Source organism: Passer domesticus, chromosome 21 (genome assembly GCF_036417665.1).
Source record: "Passer domesticus isolate bPasDom1 chromosome 21, bPasDom1.hap1, whole genome shotgun sequence".
Taxonomy (NCBI): Eukaryota; Metazoa; Chordata; class Aves; order Passeriformes; family Passeridae; genus Passer; species Passer domesticus.
The window spans coordinates 6,119,836-6,136,510 of record NC_087494.1 but is presented as its reverse complement, the minus strand read 5'-3'; the positions used below and the strand labels follow the sequence as shown (position 1 = coordinate 6,136,510).

Sequence of the window (16,675 nt, the reverse complement as noted above, 5' to 3'; positions counted from 1 at the left end):
TGGCACTCCGAGGCCTCGTGGTGCTGGGCAAGAATCCCTTGATGGTGAGAAGGGGGCAGTGGCTGAAGCCGAGCCGGCAGCGTGGGGCTGGAAAACACTGTCACTTGGGCTTGGCTGGGCTTAGGCCCCAGGGCAGCTGCTCCCAGCTCTCCTTCCTCCCGCTTCAGCTGCCCGAGTGCTTCGGGATGGGCTTTGGCCTCTAGGCCTTGCTGCAGCAGGGTGGCCTTTCACAAACTTGTGTTCCACACAGGCTGAAAAAATGTGGAGCCTGACTGAAAGTCTTGTGGAGCTCCTGGAAGAAAATGATAGCGACGTGATCAGGATGACCATTCTTCTACTCAGATATTTATACATGGATAATGGTACCGCAATACCCAGCTCCCTCGCCCTGCAGCTGGCTGAGGCGCTCCTGCCACTCTTTGACCACGTAAGGCTCTGTGCCCACAGCCACGGCCACTGGCTGCTGCCCGGGCACTTGGTGCCCTGTGGAGATGCAGGCCTGTGCCCTGCTGGGCCCGAAGCAGCTGATGCTGAGGTATTTTGTTCTTGCTTTCCTACAGGATGATAGCCAGGTGCAGCTGAGCTCCATGATGGTCTTTCAAGAGATGCTGGAGTTATTAACGGAAGATGGAAAAAATGCCCTGAAGTCACCCGTGCACCACAGCCTGCTGCCACTCTACTTCCACTGCCATGATGAGAATCAGATTGTTGCTGAGGTGAGGACTTGTGGCCGGCTGCTGTCTTCCTGGGAGGGGGCTGGGCTGCCTCCTGTCCTGGCGCTTTGCAGGCTGCAGCCTCCCCCAGGCTGTGGCACTGGGATGCTCCTGTGCCCTGGGCTGTGGGGCCATCTCCACGTTTCTGCTGCTCTCCAGTGTTCTCGGGAAACGCTGCTTTGTGCAGCCAAGTTCCCCAAGAGGAGGGACATCAAAAAGCTGGTGAAGGAGGAAAAACTGTGGAAGTTCAGCAAGTGCCTGGTAAGGACGACCGAGAACCCCCAGCCTCAGCCTGGAGAAGCCCCCTGAGCGCGGTGCTCAGTGTGCGGGGCTGGCAGCTGTGCCCCTGCCCGCTGCTGCACCCAGAGGCGGCGCGGGCTCTTCTCCAGGCTGCTGTGGGCCCGAGCCGGGTGCCCATGGAGCCCCGGCGCGGCGGGGCTGCGGGGCGGCCCCACGGCTCCCCGGGCAGCAGCCGGCCCTCTGCCCCCTGCGGAGCCCGGCGCCAGCGGCTGCTGGCCGCGCCTCAGGGCTGTGCGGGCAGGGGAGGCCGGGGCTGGGCGCAGGGAGCGCCCGCCACAGGGGCTGAGCCCGCGCCAAGCCTTCCCTGCTGCCGCTCTCTGCAGCTGGCAGAGGACACGAGCCGAGCGGCCGAGCAGCTGCGCCGGGCCCTGCGCTACCTGGAGAGCCCCCAGGAGCCCCTGCGAGAGGCGGCCATCAGGTTCATGGGTGAGCCCCGAGGCCGGGCTCCCTCCCCGGCCCGCCGCAGCTCGGCCCCAGCCCCGCCCGCTGCCCCGGCAGCGCCATCCGGGCCCGGCGCCGTGGAGCCCCGCCTGGCCCGGGCGCTGCTGCCGCCCTCTGGCAGCCGTGCCCTTGGGCGGCAGCGTGCGGCAAGGGCCCGGGCTGAGCCCTGCCGGGCCAGCAGGGCGTGTGGCCGCAGCGCTGGCAGCGCCGCTGGCAGGGAGCTGTGCCGCTGCCGCCGTGACAGGCTCTGCCTTCACAGGGATGGCCGGGCGGCACCTGAGGGGGCAGCCAGGAGAGCTCCTGATGATCTGCAGTGGTGAGTGATTGCAGCGGGCTGACAGCAGGAGTTGGCGGGTGCAGACCTGCCATCCCTGCCCCGGCTCTGGAGGGCTCTGCTCCCTGTGCAGACAAAGGCTGGTCTGGGCAGAGCACACACAGATTTCAGGGCCATGTGGACAATCCGTAGCCAGCAGCTTCAGGCTGATCTCCTTGGTCCCTGCTCCCTCCTGGCCATGGCAAGAGCCGGCCGGGATGGCCCTGGCAGGGGGCTCTGCTCGCATCCCCGCAGGTCTAGGTTCTGACTGTGGCTCTGTTTCTTTTTCTTGCAGCCCTTGAAGACAGGGCAAATGACATCAGCCTTGCCGTCGGAAGCCTGGCAATTGAAACATTGTGCATTGTCAGGTCAGCAGAGCGGGCTCCAATCTCCAGGTTCCAGAGGCTGCGAGATCAGCTGCGCAGGGTGTGGAAGGCTCGGCCGCGTCTCTCGCGTCTCCGCAGGCTGAGCTGCTGGAGCTCTGAGGAGAACTAATCCCAGAGTCTCTTTCTGCTGAGACCCCCTGAGTAATGGGGAATTTTTTTTTTCTTCAGATTTTTTTTTCTTTCTCCTTTTTGTTCGCTTTTATTATATAAATATAGAATGCGTTATAATACACAGACTCCAGGATCTTTCTTTTGCTGCCCTGCATCCACAGGGCATAAATGAGGAGGGGGAAAATGGTGCTTGCACTCAGCCAGCTGCCCAGGCGTGCAGTGCTGCAGGGACAATGGCCAGAAGCCCCTTGGCCTGTGGTGGTTCTGCTGAAGCCTTTGTGCTGCCGACAGAGCGGGTGGGCAGGGCCGGAGCTGCGGGGATCCCTGCTGGAGCGATGCCTGGAGATGGCCACAAGGCCTGTGGCAGGCAGGAAGCGCCATCCGTGTCCTCCTGGCCGTGTGCTGCTGGCTGCATTGCTGAGGGCTCCCAGGTGCCTCTGGCTGGGGCTCCTCTGGAGCTCCTGTGGGGCTGCGGCGCTGCTGCCGGGCAGCTTGGCCGGGCTGGGGGAGAGCCTGAGGGGCTGGGGCACTGGGAAGCCCTGAGCAATTGGGTGTCAGAGGCCATGAGCAGCCCCCTGGCAGCCGCCTTGTTCTTGACAGCCGGCTGCTCTGGCGCTTCCTCAGTGGGCAGCTGGAGGGAACCCCTGGCATCAGGTGTGGAACCCTGGTCCCGGCCTTTCAGGGCGGTGAGGCCAGGAGTTGTGGGGCTGGGCGTGTGCCCTCCCTGTGCTCGAGACTGGAGCCCGCGGCCCCTCAGCCTTAGGCACTGAGCTACAGTGCCTGCTTGCCAAGTCTTGTTCCTGTTGCCGTGGGGGAGGCCGAGCTCTCTGGGTTTAGGCAGGATTGAGCCAGAAGAGCAGCAACTCTGAGCACAGAGGGGCTGAAGAAAGGCAAATAGAACAATTTTGGTGCCGACACCCGGGAAGGCTCTCCAAGTCTGGGGGAGATGGATAGCCCTCAGGAAAGGAGCTCCCCACCACCAGACTTTTAAGTGGTCCCGAGACTAGACCAGTCTCCCTTGGAAAAGAGAGCCTTAATTCCAATAACGCATAAGCAAAGTAGTTATTATGATCGCGCAAAAGAGGCTCCCATCAGAGTGGAGGCTTATAGGAGAAAGGGAGTACCCATATAAAACTTCTTTGTGCACCAAGACCCTCGTGAGGAAAGGAGGCTGTGAGTATCACGAGGTTTTGGGTCTGGGGGGCTGCTGTGTGCATGTGTGAGTGTGTGTGGAGTATCTGAGATGGGGGCTGGGCAGCCTTGGACCCCCAAAGTGAGTGGGAGCTGCCGGTACCGCGTTTCCGAGATCTCCGCCAGGAGACCGGCCGAGAAAGGAAGAAAGCAAGAAGAAGAGAACAAGGGAGTCCCTGGGAGGGATTGACCAAGGAAGGAAGGGAGTCCCTGGTCCAAGAACCTGTGGGAAGGTGCTTGAGCAGGAGAGAGTGACTCAGTAAGGAGACTAAGGAGAAGAGTGATTGAATTAGTTCAATTTGCTTTGAAGAGTTGATAGGTAGCAGTTTAGTATGTGATTAAATAGTGAGAAGAGGTAACCAGAAAAGTGTAAAATAAATGAAGAAAGGAAGGTAGAAATAGATTGAGAAAGAAGGAGAAAATTAAAAAAGAGAAGTGGAAATAGATTGAGAAAGAGAGAAAAATAAATAGGTGTAGAACAAGTAGTTTGAGAAGGTAGTGTGACAGAGGAATAAGTGAGGCAGTGGAACCACAGGGTGAGTGTGAGAAACCAACATTCTCCTGGTACTGGAGTGTGTTGCCGCCAGGGATAAGTCAGGGAAAAAGTAAGTGCCTAAACCCAGGGGCTGCGGATTGTGTGAAAAATTCGCAGGAATTTACAGGATCTGAGGACCGTGAAGGAAGCTCTCAAGAAGAGAGCATTCCTCAAGACAGCCGCTGGGAATGATGATACAGTTTTAGAATGAATGAGAATCCCGAAGGGGAAAAGTAAGCAAAAAATGATTAAGTATTGTATGTTTGAATAGACAAAGGAAATGATCCAGAAAAATAATTTCTATTGGCGTAAGTTTGGATCATTTGAGGATTGGATTTGCCAGGCTCTAAATATATATGTGAATTCCAAAGAGCCAGTTAATCAGGAAGAGAGTGAGTATGCTGCCTTACAGATCCCTGAGGGGAGAAGTGGGTTTGCTGTTCAGAAGCAAGAATGTAAGGGTTACCCGTTGTATCCTTTATTAAGCAAAGAGCAAGCGGTCAAAAGGAACAGGCAGGAGCCGTGAGACCCATTGGATCATCTCCCACCCCCCTATGGACAACCTAAGCAGCTAGCTCAGCCTCAAGTCCCTGAGGGCCCCCTGTGAATCCAAAGGCACCTCTTATTCAAGAGGAACCAGTGGCACACAGCACCAGAGGCAGGGGGAGACAAGGGGAGGAGAATGATGGAGATGAGGGGGAAGAAAGGGAAAATCGATTACTACCCACTTAGAGGGGTTCCAATGGCAAATGCAGGACAGGGACCACCTATTAGTTATGTGAGTGCTCCCCTAAATACAGGGAGTCTAAGAAGGAGATGGGTGAGCTGTAGAGGACCCCGTTGACGTGGCAGAATAGTTGGATGAGTCTTTGGCACCAAACACATATACCCGGGTGGAGTTGCAGTCTATCCTAGGAATTTTGTTTACCAGAGAAGAAAGAGAGATGATCAGACAAGCAGGGATGCGGATTTGGGACAGAGAACATCAGGGACCAGAGCGGGGTGATCAGAAATGGCCTGTGCAGGATCCAAACTGGAATAATCAGGATGTGGGGCATAGGGAGAATATGAGTGATCTTCGGTGGACAATTATTCGAGGAATTTGGGAGGCAGTGCCCAGGGGGCAAAATATAGGGAAAGCGTTGAGTGAGCATCAAAGAAAGGATGAGCCCCCGGCAGCATGGTTAGAGAGATAAAGGATGACTTGCAATTATATTCAGGTATAGATGCTGATTCTGCAGCTGGGCAGGTTCTTTTCAAACCTCGGTTTGTGGCGAAATCTTGGGGAGACATCAGGAAGAAGCTGGAGAAACGAGAAGATTGGCAGGACAGGGGGCTTCAGGAGTTCTTGAGAGAAGGACAGAAGGTGTATGTAAAGAGAGATGAGGAGAAGCAGAGGGCAGATGCAAGAATCTTGGTGGCAGCAGTTAAAGAAATGCAGGCAGCTTTGAATAGAGAAAAACCCTCAGGAAAGAACAAACAGCAGACGTCAGGTCCTATTTTTAGAAACTCAGGACCCACATGCTTTTTCTGCCACCTGAAGGGACACTCCAAAAATTCATGGCCTACCTTTAAGGGTACAGGACCCACCTGTTTTTATTGTCATAAAAAGGGACACCTACAAAAAAGTTGTAGGAGAAAGCAGCAAGGTGAGAAAATTTTTCAGGAAGATTAGGGTGGTCAGGGGCTCTATTTGATGAAGAACCACCAGAAGAGCCCTTGATAAAGTTAAAAATAGGTCCCCATAGTGAAGAAATTATATTTTTAGTGGACACGGGAACTTCTAGGTCAACAGTAAGGAAATTACCACAGGGATGTAAGATAAGTCAGGAGAAAATTCCAGTAATTGGATTTTAAAAAGTGGCTTTTCCTGTAATTAAAGGGGTACAAATTGAGACAGATGACAGATTTGGAGTGAGTGACTTATTGTTGCTACCAGAGGCTGAGAATAATTTGTTGGGCAGAGATTTAATAATAGCCTTGGGAATACAGATAAAACCCTGTGAAGGGAAACTTAAAATATATTCTTTATCTGAAGAGGATGATCTGGAAATTAATAATACCTTTTGGCATTCAGGTGAGGTAGGGAGGTTGAACATTCCACCCATCAAAGTTAAAATACAAAATCCAGAAATACCAATCCGAGTGAGGCAATATTCAATATTACTAGAGGGGCGGAGGTGACTAAAAACAGTAATTGAAAATTTAATATAGCAAGGAATATTAGAACCTTGCATGCCACCTCATAATACTCCCATTTTACTGGTAAAGAAATCTGATGGGAGCTACAGACTGGTTCAAGATTTAAGGGCAATAAATCAAAGAACTATTCCTCCTTTTCCCATAGTAGCTAACCCATATCCTTTGTTGAGTCAATTGCCCCCTAATTACACCTGGTACAGTGTAGTGGATTTGAAAGATGCCTTTTGGGCTTGCCCTTTGGATAAGGGCAGTAGAGATTATTTTGCCTTTGAGTGGGAAGATCCGGATACAGGTAGAAGGGAACAGCTTGGGTGGACGGTGCTACCACAAGGTTTCACGGAGTCACCCAATCTTTTTGGGAGAGCATTAGAAAATCTCTTGAAATTTTTGAGCTGCCCAAAGGAATCAAGTTGTTACAGTATGTGAATGATTTGTTATGGGCAGGGGAAACTGAGGAGAAAACTAGGAGGAGTACTATTGTTTTGCTGAATTTTTTAGGTGAGAATGGTCTAAAAATATCCAGATCCAGATTACAGTTTGTGGAGTCAGACGTCAGCATTTAGGTCATTGGATCAGTAAGGGAAAGAAACAGCTGGACCCTGAAAGAGTTTCAGGAATATTAAACATGGGATCCCCAAAATCAAAAAGAGATATAAGATAGTCTTTAGGTCCTTTGGATTATTGCAGACAGTGGATTGAAGGACTTTTTTTTTAGTGGAAAAGTGAACTTTTTCTATGAAAAATTGTCTACAAACCATTTTAAGTGGACTAGGGAGGATGAGAAAAAATTGGAATAGGTTAAAGAACCTCCGTTGCAGGCTCCTGTATTAAGTCTTCCTGATCTGGGAAAACCCTTTCAGTCATTTGTAAATACAGCCAAGCAGACAGCCTATGGAGTGCTGACTTAAGACTGGGCAGGAAGTCAGAAACCAGAGGGGTATTATTCAAAACTCTTAGATCCACTTAGTAAAGGTTGGCCGAGGTGTTTACAGGCTCTGGTAGCGACTGCGTTGCTAGTGGAAGAGGCCCAGAAAGTAACCTTTGGGGTGCCTTTGGAAGTATATACCCCTCATAATCTTAGGGGAATTTTAGCACAACAAGCTGAGAAATGGCTAACAGATAGCCGAATACTGAAATATGAGGCTATCGTGACTACTTCCCCTGAATTTGAATTGAAGTTGACACAAGTCCAGAGCCCTGCTCAATTTCTTTATGGGGATCCAGGGGAACAGCTGGTACATGATTTCATAGAGATTATAGAGTTACAAACAAAAATAGGTCCAGATTTGGGAGAGCAGGAGTTACAAAGGTGGGGAGAAGTTATTTATAGATGGGTTGTCTCAGGGAGTGAGTGGGAAAAGAAAATCAGGTTATGCTATAATCCGTGGGGAAGAGCTTGAGGTAAAGGAGTCTGGTCTCCTTAGTCCATCCTGCTCAGCACAAGCTTGTGACCTGTATGCATTACTCTGTGCGTTATTAATACTAAAAGAGAGAGAAGGGACTATTTATACGGATTCCAGATATGCTTTTAGTGTAGTACATACTTTTGGAAAAATTTGGAAAGAAAGGGGACTTAGAAACCCTCAAGGAAAAGGGCTAGTACACAAGGGATTGATAGTTCAGACACGTGAAGCATTAAAGGGTCCGAAGAGAGTAGCAGTGGTTCACGTAAAGGGGCACCAGAGAAGGAGGGATATTAGAGCCTGTCTCCCTTTGGCTTTATTAAATATCAGAACTAAGCCCCATTCTGAGACCAGGATTTCACCATATGAAATGTTATATGGAATGCCCTATCCTCAGGGTATGACAATGGACCCCTCGTTAGTTGGGGATAGATCCTTCCAGGGATATATAACAACTATTGCAAACAATTTAAAGGAGTTAAGAGAAAAAGGGGTTTTAGCTCAAACAACTCCCCTGGATTTTCCAATCCATTCTATTTGACCAGGACATTATGTATTAATTAAGTGCTGGAGGGGAGAAAGCCTGGAGCCACAGTGGGAGGGACCATTTTTAGTTCTCCTGACCACGGAAACTGCAGTTCGAGCAGCAGAAAGGGCTTGGACACATGCTTCACGAGTGAAAGGCCCAATACCTGATTGGAAAATTGTCTCGAGACCAGGAGATTTAAAAGTAAAATTAAGAAGCATTTGAAATTAGGCAGACCTTTTCTTACAGAAAACTGGAGTAAGAGTGTAATTTATGACATAGTAACAGGAGTAATGTGAGGATATGGTAGGATTTAAGTTGATTTTTTTATTAACCCTGATTTATAAAGAAGGAACCTAGGCATTCTGGAGTGGCAGCCAACCACAATTCCCTTGAACCCAGAGGCGGAAGAACACCGATGGAAAAGAATAAGACACCTTCTTAGTCAGTGGGAATGGCCTGAAAGGGGGGGGGTGGTGGGGCAGATTGGGTGGCCAGCTGATCCAGTTGACACCCCCTCTCTTGTGGCCATGGCCAGAGCTGGGTGGGATGGCCCTGGCAGAAAGGTTTCCTAGGATTCCCACAGATCCAGGCTCTGACCGTGGCTCTGTTCCTCTCCCTTCCAGCCCTTCAAGCCCTGAGGAGAGATGACAACCCTTCCCAGGCAAACATAGTAATTCAACAGATAGTCAGTGGGAGAGCTGCAGAACTGGCTCAGAAGAACCAGTGTTTGTGGAAGACCTGCAAATGCCATGGAAGATGAGACTGCCTTGAGACCAGAAGAGACCAGCTGGAGCTCCAGGCACAGCTCGTGATTGGCACAGCTGAGCCTGTGGGAAACTTGCATGGCTTCAGCCCTCTCCCTGCTTATAGATAGCTCCCTCCCTCCAGCCCTCAGACTCTGCCCATCCCTTCTTTTTCCCTCCATTCTCCCTCCCTGTTCACGGCTCTTTCCCTCTAGTCCTCAGATCCCGCCCTTCCCCTTTTCCCCCTCCCAGCTCATTCCTTTGCTTCCCCTGCCATTACTAAACAGTTTGGCTCCTTCACTTTGCCTGCATCCCTGTGGAGCTGCAGCAGAACAAATCTGGGGCCCTGGGACACACAGGCCCCTGCTGCCGCTCTCTGCCACGCCGTGTTTTGTGCACAGACCCAGAGGAATGAGGGCAGGTCAGTCTGGCACTGTCCCTGTGCTGAAGGTGCAGTTCCACAACACTGTGCAGGTACAGATCCTGCTGAGCACACGGAAGGCCAGCAGTGGCACAAGGAGCCTGTGTGTCAGGAGCCAAGTCGTGTCTAAGGCCCTGCCACATTTGATCCGCTGCTGTGCACGTCAGCAAGATAATGAAGAACAGACAGTGAAGGAAACCTTATGGTTGAACTGATGGGAATGTGACCCTTGAGAGAAACAATGGATTGATCAATTGATGGGAAGTTAACCTGTGAAAGAGGAACAGCACACAATGGAGCTGTGGTTGGCATGGAGGTGGTATCAGAAGCCATTGCGGCCTCATCTGATGCACTGGCCAAGCGTGAGATGACGTCCTAAGTGGAAAAACTGCAGAGGAGATGTCAGGCCTGGTTCTGGTGTGGAGGGATGAAAAGGACAAAATGCATGCCCTGTTGATGCAGGGGATGCCCTGAAGGTGGGTGGCCTGCCTACCCCTCCCACTGGAGCACCACGCTGAGATACCCTGAGAGGAGCCCAGTGCTCCTTGCTGCTCTCTGCTGACACGTGAGCCTTTGTCTGGTTTTGGGGTGGCCCTGGCTGTGTGAGGGGGGCTACGTAGGCACGAGACAGCCGGTCCTGTCCCGCTGGGTCCCAGCAGTGCCTGGCAGCTGTCCTGCATCCACGTCAGGATGCTGGCCAAGAGCGGCCCTGGAAGCTGAGGCACAGGTCAGGGCCCATGGTGTTCCCTCAGGATACAGCAATCCCGAGGGGTCTCCCTAATTCAAAGAAATCGGCAGACAAATGCACTGTCCACCAAGAGCCCTTTTATTGAGCTGACGGGAGGACAGGGGTCTGCACCCCACCAAAATGCTTCTCTGCCATGTATAAATTTCAGTGGTTTGACGTAGGAATTGCATCAAAAATACCATCCATCTTTACCCTGCCGAGGTGATTACATAGGCAGGGGGTTAGAAATACATTCTGTCAGATTCCTGTACTTGAAGCTGATGTCCAGGCGCTGGCCAGAGCTGTCTCCATGCCCTAAAGCAGCACTTCTTCCTCATGGCTTCCCTGCACAGGGCTCATTCCCTACTTGCCCTTCCTTCTTCTGCTAGAATGTGTCTAAAGCTTTCTTCAAGTCCCTCTCCAGTCAAGTTAGACCTGCCAGGTTTTTCTTATGCTAACTGCTGCTAAGTACTTACCTGTGTCTGTGCTAAGTACTTGTTTGCTTATGTGAATTGCTTGTGCTTGTGTCAAACAAAGGCCTTGTTTCATCCTCCCCTTCTCTTTATCCTGATGCAAATTCTTTTGCAAGATTCCCTCCAGTCCACAGGACATATGTACTGTTATGCTGCTCTTTTAATTTTCTACCACATCCATAGGTTCATGATGGTTAAGAGGAGGGTTAATTTTTTTTTTTTTTTTAAATTAGAACTGGTTTGCTGAGGAAGGTAAAACTCGGAGGAGCTGTTGGTGATTGCAGATTTGTCCATCACAAGAAGACATCTGACTCATGATGTTCTCTTTATTTCTCTATTTTGGTGATGATTTTGGTAACTTCTTTGATACAAATCTGAGTGTCCATAAGGCTCTGTGAGATGCATTTTTGACTTCTGCCACTGGCCATTCTATATTAGGCTGGTACAGCATTTGTTTTAGAACATTAATGTTCCTTCCAGTTTGGAATTTGGGTGCTTCATGATACACATCGTACGCATTCTGCATAAGCTCAAGAGAAGTTATTGTGTGGTGCAACTCAAGTAACATCCATTTTTGTTTACGAATTACAAATAAGACATTATTATCATTAGCACTTTTATCTGAATAATCTGTTGTAATAGTTGTGCAAGCAGATCTCACCCAGGCACATCCCCTTCCCACATAACATACCTGTGACTGTGCATGGGTTACTGGGCTCATTTCACAAATACAAGGGCTGCCCTCAGTGTGCAGACACCGATCCCCTCTGTCAAGCCCTGCATTTTTGCACACAAAATTCAGTGCATCCCTTGGCACACATGCTTTGATACTAAGAATTTGCCACTTTCCAGTTTTCTTGTTGAAAATGGCCCACACATTATGCAGAATGGGACTGAGAGTTACATGAGTTGTTATAGCTCAAAGGGCCAAAATTGGAATTGCACTGTATTTTGTTGCATTCTTAATGGTTAATGTAAAAGACTGCAGGGTTCTGTTCATTTTATGGGAAATTGACCAATTGCCACCAAGTGTGGAAGTCTTTTTCAAATTCCTTTGTGGTTTCATTTTTAGGCATGATTTAGTTAATTTTCATGGCAATTTCCCCAGCTCTCCTTTTTCTATGTTTTCCTGAGATTACAAACGGTAGCCACAGCTGAGCTTGTCTACACTGAAATGCTAAAGAAATGTTACCCTGTAGTTTTCCCACAAAGCCAACGACTGCTGGAAACAATCCTGCTGTGTATTGTTGGCCAGGGTGGTTAATAGGTTAGCTGCCAGGCTGTGGGTTTGGGCAAGTGTTAGCAGGCCTGATCTGAGAGGATTTTGTGTCTGTCCAATATAAAAACTCACAGTGCTTCATTTATTGGCTAAGACTTCTTGATCAATAGAATTTCATATTCCCAGTTCAGACCCAAACCATCCCCTTAAGCCTTTTTTAGACCTATGATTTGGTGTCTGGGAATGTATCCATGTCTCCCAGCCTTTTAGGCTTTGCTGTATGAATGGGTAGTATTGCTGTTTAATTTTGGATCTTTTAGCCTCTATCTTTACATCCAGCTTTTTCAGAGAGTACTGTGGATCTAAAAGCAACAATTGTTCATTTGTTTTTCTTACCACAGAGTGAGAGACTATATTATTTCACATATGGGTCCCGTGCTATGCCATTGTTTGCTAATGTAAAGCTGTTTCTTTTAATTTTAAATGCCTATTGTGTAACCCTTTCTGTTTCGCTCCTTGTCGAGTACCCAAGGCATGGTAACTGGTTTCTTCAGATACATTGCCTGCCTTTAGGCAAGCGTTTCAGAAACCTTCAGAAACCTTACACTGGCCCCATGTAGTGTTACACAGGACACTTACTTTACTAAAGTTCCTACTACAAATGGCTGAGTATTCTGAGTACCTCAGCCCATAAGAGGATGTAGTTGTGCTGTCAGGATTCCATGCATATCTGGGTTGCCATCACACGGTCATGACATTGGGCATGATATACCCTAACAGGATGATTGTGCTTCCAGCTTCCCCTCCAACTTGATTGGTTACTGTTTCTGATGGCCTGGAATATGCCAAGAATGAAATTCAATTCTCAAAAGCAAATCCTCTGTGAGACCTGTTCCATGTACTAAGCATACCAACAGGACAATTTATTATTCTAGTGGCACAAGAGCTGCCTGCTGGAAACAATATGTGTTGGGTCGCATTCCTGGCGGGCTCAATTCCTGTATCTCTGTGTGATGATGGTCCTCCCACCCCACCTGTGCCCCACAGAAGAAGGGAACTATCTTCTGCTGGGTTATAGTCTCCCCTTTTAATTTGCATAGCACAAAAATCCTGATAGGAATCACATGAACATGGATTCACATGCTGCTTGTTAGAAAGGTCATGGATGTGCATGGTCACTGCAGTAATCTCATCTAAAAGAGGTTTGTGAGTTTCAAATTTACACGCCATAGAGATCCTGCTTTCAGGTGGGACAAGAAAGGCCAGCATGGAGTCAGGTTTTCCTCAAACTTCAACTGCTCGGTCATTAATCCTTAATATGGCGTAAAGTGTTTTTACCTTATTAATCCCCTTTAGCCAATTAGGTCCTGAATATTTTTGAGTGCTCCATCTACCAGGATCTTGAAGGCCAAGGAGATCATGATGGTAGTGACTGTCACCTACTGTGCCTTGGATTCCGATCAGAAATATCGGGAAGATGATGATGGTGTGAAGTGCATCTTGGTTTCTTCTGTTCTTTCTGAGGTCCAGATGTGGACTCCACTTGCCTTTTGCAGAAGTCTTTTAATTCTGGAATAGTGTAGGTAAGAGGTTAATGCTTCAAGCCTTAAAGGCTGTATAAGTGATTAAAAGTACTAATTAGAGTCCTTTCCATTTTGGATAAGAGGCTTTCCCCCAGGGGATTTGACATATACCTGGTCCCCAGGCTGGATTTGTGGAGAGAAGCATCCTCTTGCTCCTCTGCTCAAAATGTGTTGATTTATTTGCTGCAGCTGTTGTGTCAGTTGCACAGCATGGTTCTGCAGATACCCCTCCCCAACTTGTACAGTATCTTCCCCTTCATAGTTATGCTTATATGGTCTTCTGTACAGTATTTCCAAGGGATTCAGATTTTCTTTTGTTGTTGGTCTCCTGGAATCCGTAATAAAGCCAAAAGTAGGGCCTGGGGCCAAGGTATGTTGGCCCCTTGTCCAGTTTTGACTATTGGTTGTTTTAGCAGATAATTCATCTTTTCCTCTTGGCTGCTGGCCTGCGGCCAATACAGCGTGTGTAGGTGCCAGTGGATTTGGAGATTGTTGCAAAGTTGCTGTGCAATATTTGCTAGGAAACATGGCCCTTGATCGGAGGAGATGTCTAAAGGCACTCTGAACCAGGGCATTATGCTGTTTAACAAAATCTTGACAACTTCTTTGGCTTTATTTGTTTGGGTTGGGAATGCCTTAGGTCATGCTGAGAAGGTATCAGTGAAAGGTAAAAGGTATTTATAGCCCCCTTTTCTTGGCAATTCAGAAAACTCAACTTGCCAGTGCTGTCCAGGATATTGTCCTTTGTCTACTGTGCCAAGGTCAACTCTAGTTCGTGGATTGGTTCTGAGACATTATTTCACACCCTTGGCTTACCTGCTTTCCACTAGAGTACAGGTTGCATCTTACACTTGTCCTCATCAAATAATTATGTAAGGCATCCCATTCCCACTGTATACAATTATGTTCATCTGTAATTAATTTTCACAATGCTCTTTCAGGTATAACTGTCTATCCCTGAGGAGTTGCAAAAAGAATATGTTTCCATTCTGCTCATGAATTCCTTGCTAATTCTAGATCTTCCTGATTATACGACATACATCATTGTCATATTCTTCCTTACCTTTGGGAATTAGTGCCTGAACCTCAGCATGGCTTTGTTCTGCTGCTCTTTTTGCAACCTGTTACCCCTTTTGGGGTCTGTCTCTCCTTTCTGATGTCCTTTGCAGTGCATAACTGCAACCACTTGAGGTACTAGTACTGCCTCCAACAATTTTAAGATTTCTTCTGAATGCTTAATTTGCTTTCCTTGAGCTGTCAATACTCCTTTTTCTTTCCAAACTGCTTCATGGCTCATATTACTCTGAAGGCATACTTGGAATCTGTTCATATATTGATCCTTTTTCCTCAGGCTGGTCAGAAGGTACAGGTTCAAGTGATTATCTCTGCCTTCTGAGCTGACTTGCTCTGTGCTAATTGTATATCCTGATTTTCACTGATCTGCTCTTACAAAGCCACTCCCATCTGTGTACTGAGATTCTGCTCCTGGATTTGGGCTTTCTTTAAGATCTGGGCAGCTGGCATAAAGTGACTTCATGGTTTTGATACAGCCATGCTACAAAGGTTCCTTGTCTGTCTGGTGAGTGACCACGAATGCTGCTGGATTAACTAGAGAAGAGATTAGTTTGGTAATACCACATTGTTCCACCAAAACTGCCTGATGTTTAAGCAATCTGGAGGGTGAAAGCCAACGCCCACCCTTTTGCTCAAGAAGTGCTGCTACTGAATGTGAGATAAATACAATTATTTGTTGACCTAGAGTGAATTCTCAGTCTTCTTGGATGTTTGAAACAAGAGCAGCAACTGCTCACAGTCAGGCTGTCCCCTACTCACTTCATCCAGTTGTTTAGAGAAGTAGGCTATTGCTCTCTTCTATGGGCCAATTGTTTGGGCCACTACAAGGACTACAATCTCTACGCCCCCTACACAACAAACAAGGGATCAGAGGGTTACAAGGAGCATAGGGCATCAGTCACTTTGCTTTTCCTGCCACTCCCGTCATCAGAAAATGGAAATGCAGGTAGAGCTACTGCACTTGGTTCCTGTCAGACTGTAAGTCTCATTCCTGTCAGAGTCACTCTGGCCTTTCTCACCATCTACTTCTTCCTTGTCCCTCACCTGCCAAGCCCCTCAGGGTGACAATGCAAATGCAGTTCCACATATTCACACTCTTTCATACAACACAAAAGGGTACTTAGGGGCTTTCCCACAAACTAGAAAATTGTCTGAGCGCTTAAGGTGCTCCGAGCATCCAAAAGATATCATCCTATTGCTGGAAAAAATTCCCAGCTAGGCTGCCAGGGACCTATGTCCTCCAGAACCTCCTGAGAGTATTTTAAGTTCTCTGGACAATCAATTTCAATTTCCAATCTGCAAGATCATTGTCCTGGTTCGGGGCTTGTTTGGGACATAACTCCCAAAGGGGCTTCTCTACAAAAGCAGCTCCAATTGCCCCTCCCCCCTCCAACCGGTTCGGGAGAAAATATCTCCTTGGAGAAAAAGTGGAAAGAAACCTGTTTATTAAACAATAGAACCCAAACAATATTAAACAATAAAACTTCTCACTACTCCAAAAAAAAAAAAAAAGGCAAACTCAGAACAGTCCCCTCCCCGGGTTGCAGCTCGGCTCATTCAGTCTCTGATCAGTCTCTCTGGTGCTGGAAACGCCGCGGCCCAGGCCTGGCCAGGGGGCCACAGGTGGAGCTGCCGGTGCTCTTCTGGGTGTTCAGTGCAGAGCAGGCTTGAACAGGTCCAAGAAAAAGGAAAAATCACAGTCCAGGGAACTTCTTTGCCTCAGCTAGCTAAAATTAACTAAAAGCAAAAAAAAAAAAAAAAAAGGAAAAAAAGGAGCTCTGTCTGTCCATCCGCAGACAACACAGTCCAGGAGCAGGAATGTGTAGGAGTGAGAGCAGTCTGAAAACAAACTGTGCGCTTCTTCCCTCCCTTCTTCACTGTCTGGAAGAGAGTCTTACAGGAGTAAAACTTCTTATTCAGTATAAACAGAACAAGACGACTGGGGATAAAAGCATCATATAGTCAACCCAGGACAACCATACAACGCTGTTTCCCTCTGAGACTGTGTCTCCACTTCTTGCATTCTTAGCGATGAACCTTGGAACGCACACTCAATTTTCTGACTACTTCTACTCCAATTAATAGCATTCCATGCCCAAAGGAAAAAGGTAACAGTGTTGAGCACATTCCCTTCCTTATCTTCACATAAGCAAAGAATAAACGATGTTGCATTGACAGATTTAACACATGGACACACACATGATATTATACCAGACTTAATAAACTCTCTAAACCAGCTCCCAATCCAAATTCCAGCCACATTTAATCAATGCCAGTTAGCATACCACTCCTGAACTCTGGGACTCTAACC

General features: G+C 48.3%; 1 protein-coding gene and 1 long non-coding RNA gene across 2 annotated transcripts in view; both read right to left on the bottom strand.

Annotated features, from left to right (window-relative positions):
* Positions 1–10,880: 10,880 nt before the first annotated feature.
* Positions 10,881–16,675, bottom strand: part of LOC135284809 (ubiquitin carboxyl-terminal hydrolase 42-like) — a 162,950-nt gene continuing 157,155 nt past the window's right edge. The window contains exon 14 of the mRNA XM_064396553.1: positions 10,881–11,008. The gene's annotated coding sequence lies outside the window, so the exon portion shown is untranslated. The remainder of the gene's footprint in view (positions 11,009–16,675) is intronic.
* LOC135284844 (uncharacterized) overlaps positions 13,014–16,675 on the bottom strand; it is a 62,198-nt gene continuing 58,536 nt past the window's right edge. The window contains exon 3 of the long non-coding RNA XR_010349963.1: positions 13,014–13,276. This is a non-coding gene — a long non-coding RNA (uncharacterized LOC135284844). The remainder of the gene's footprint in view (positions 13,277–16,675) is intronic.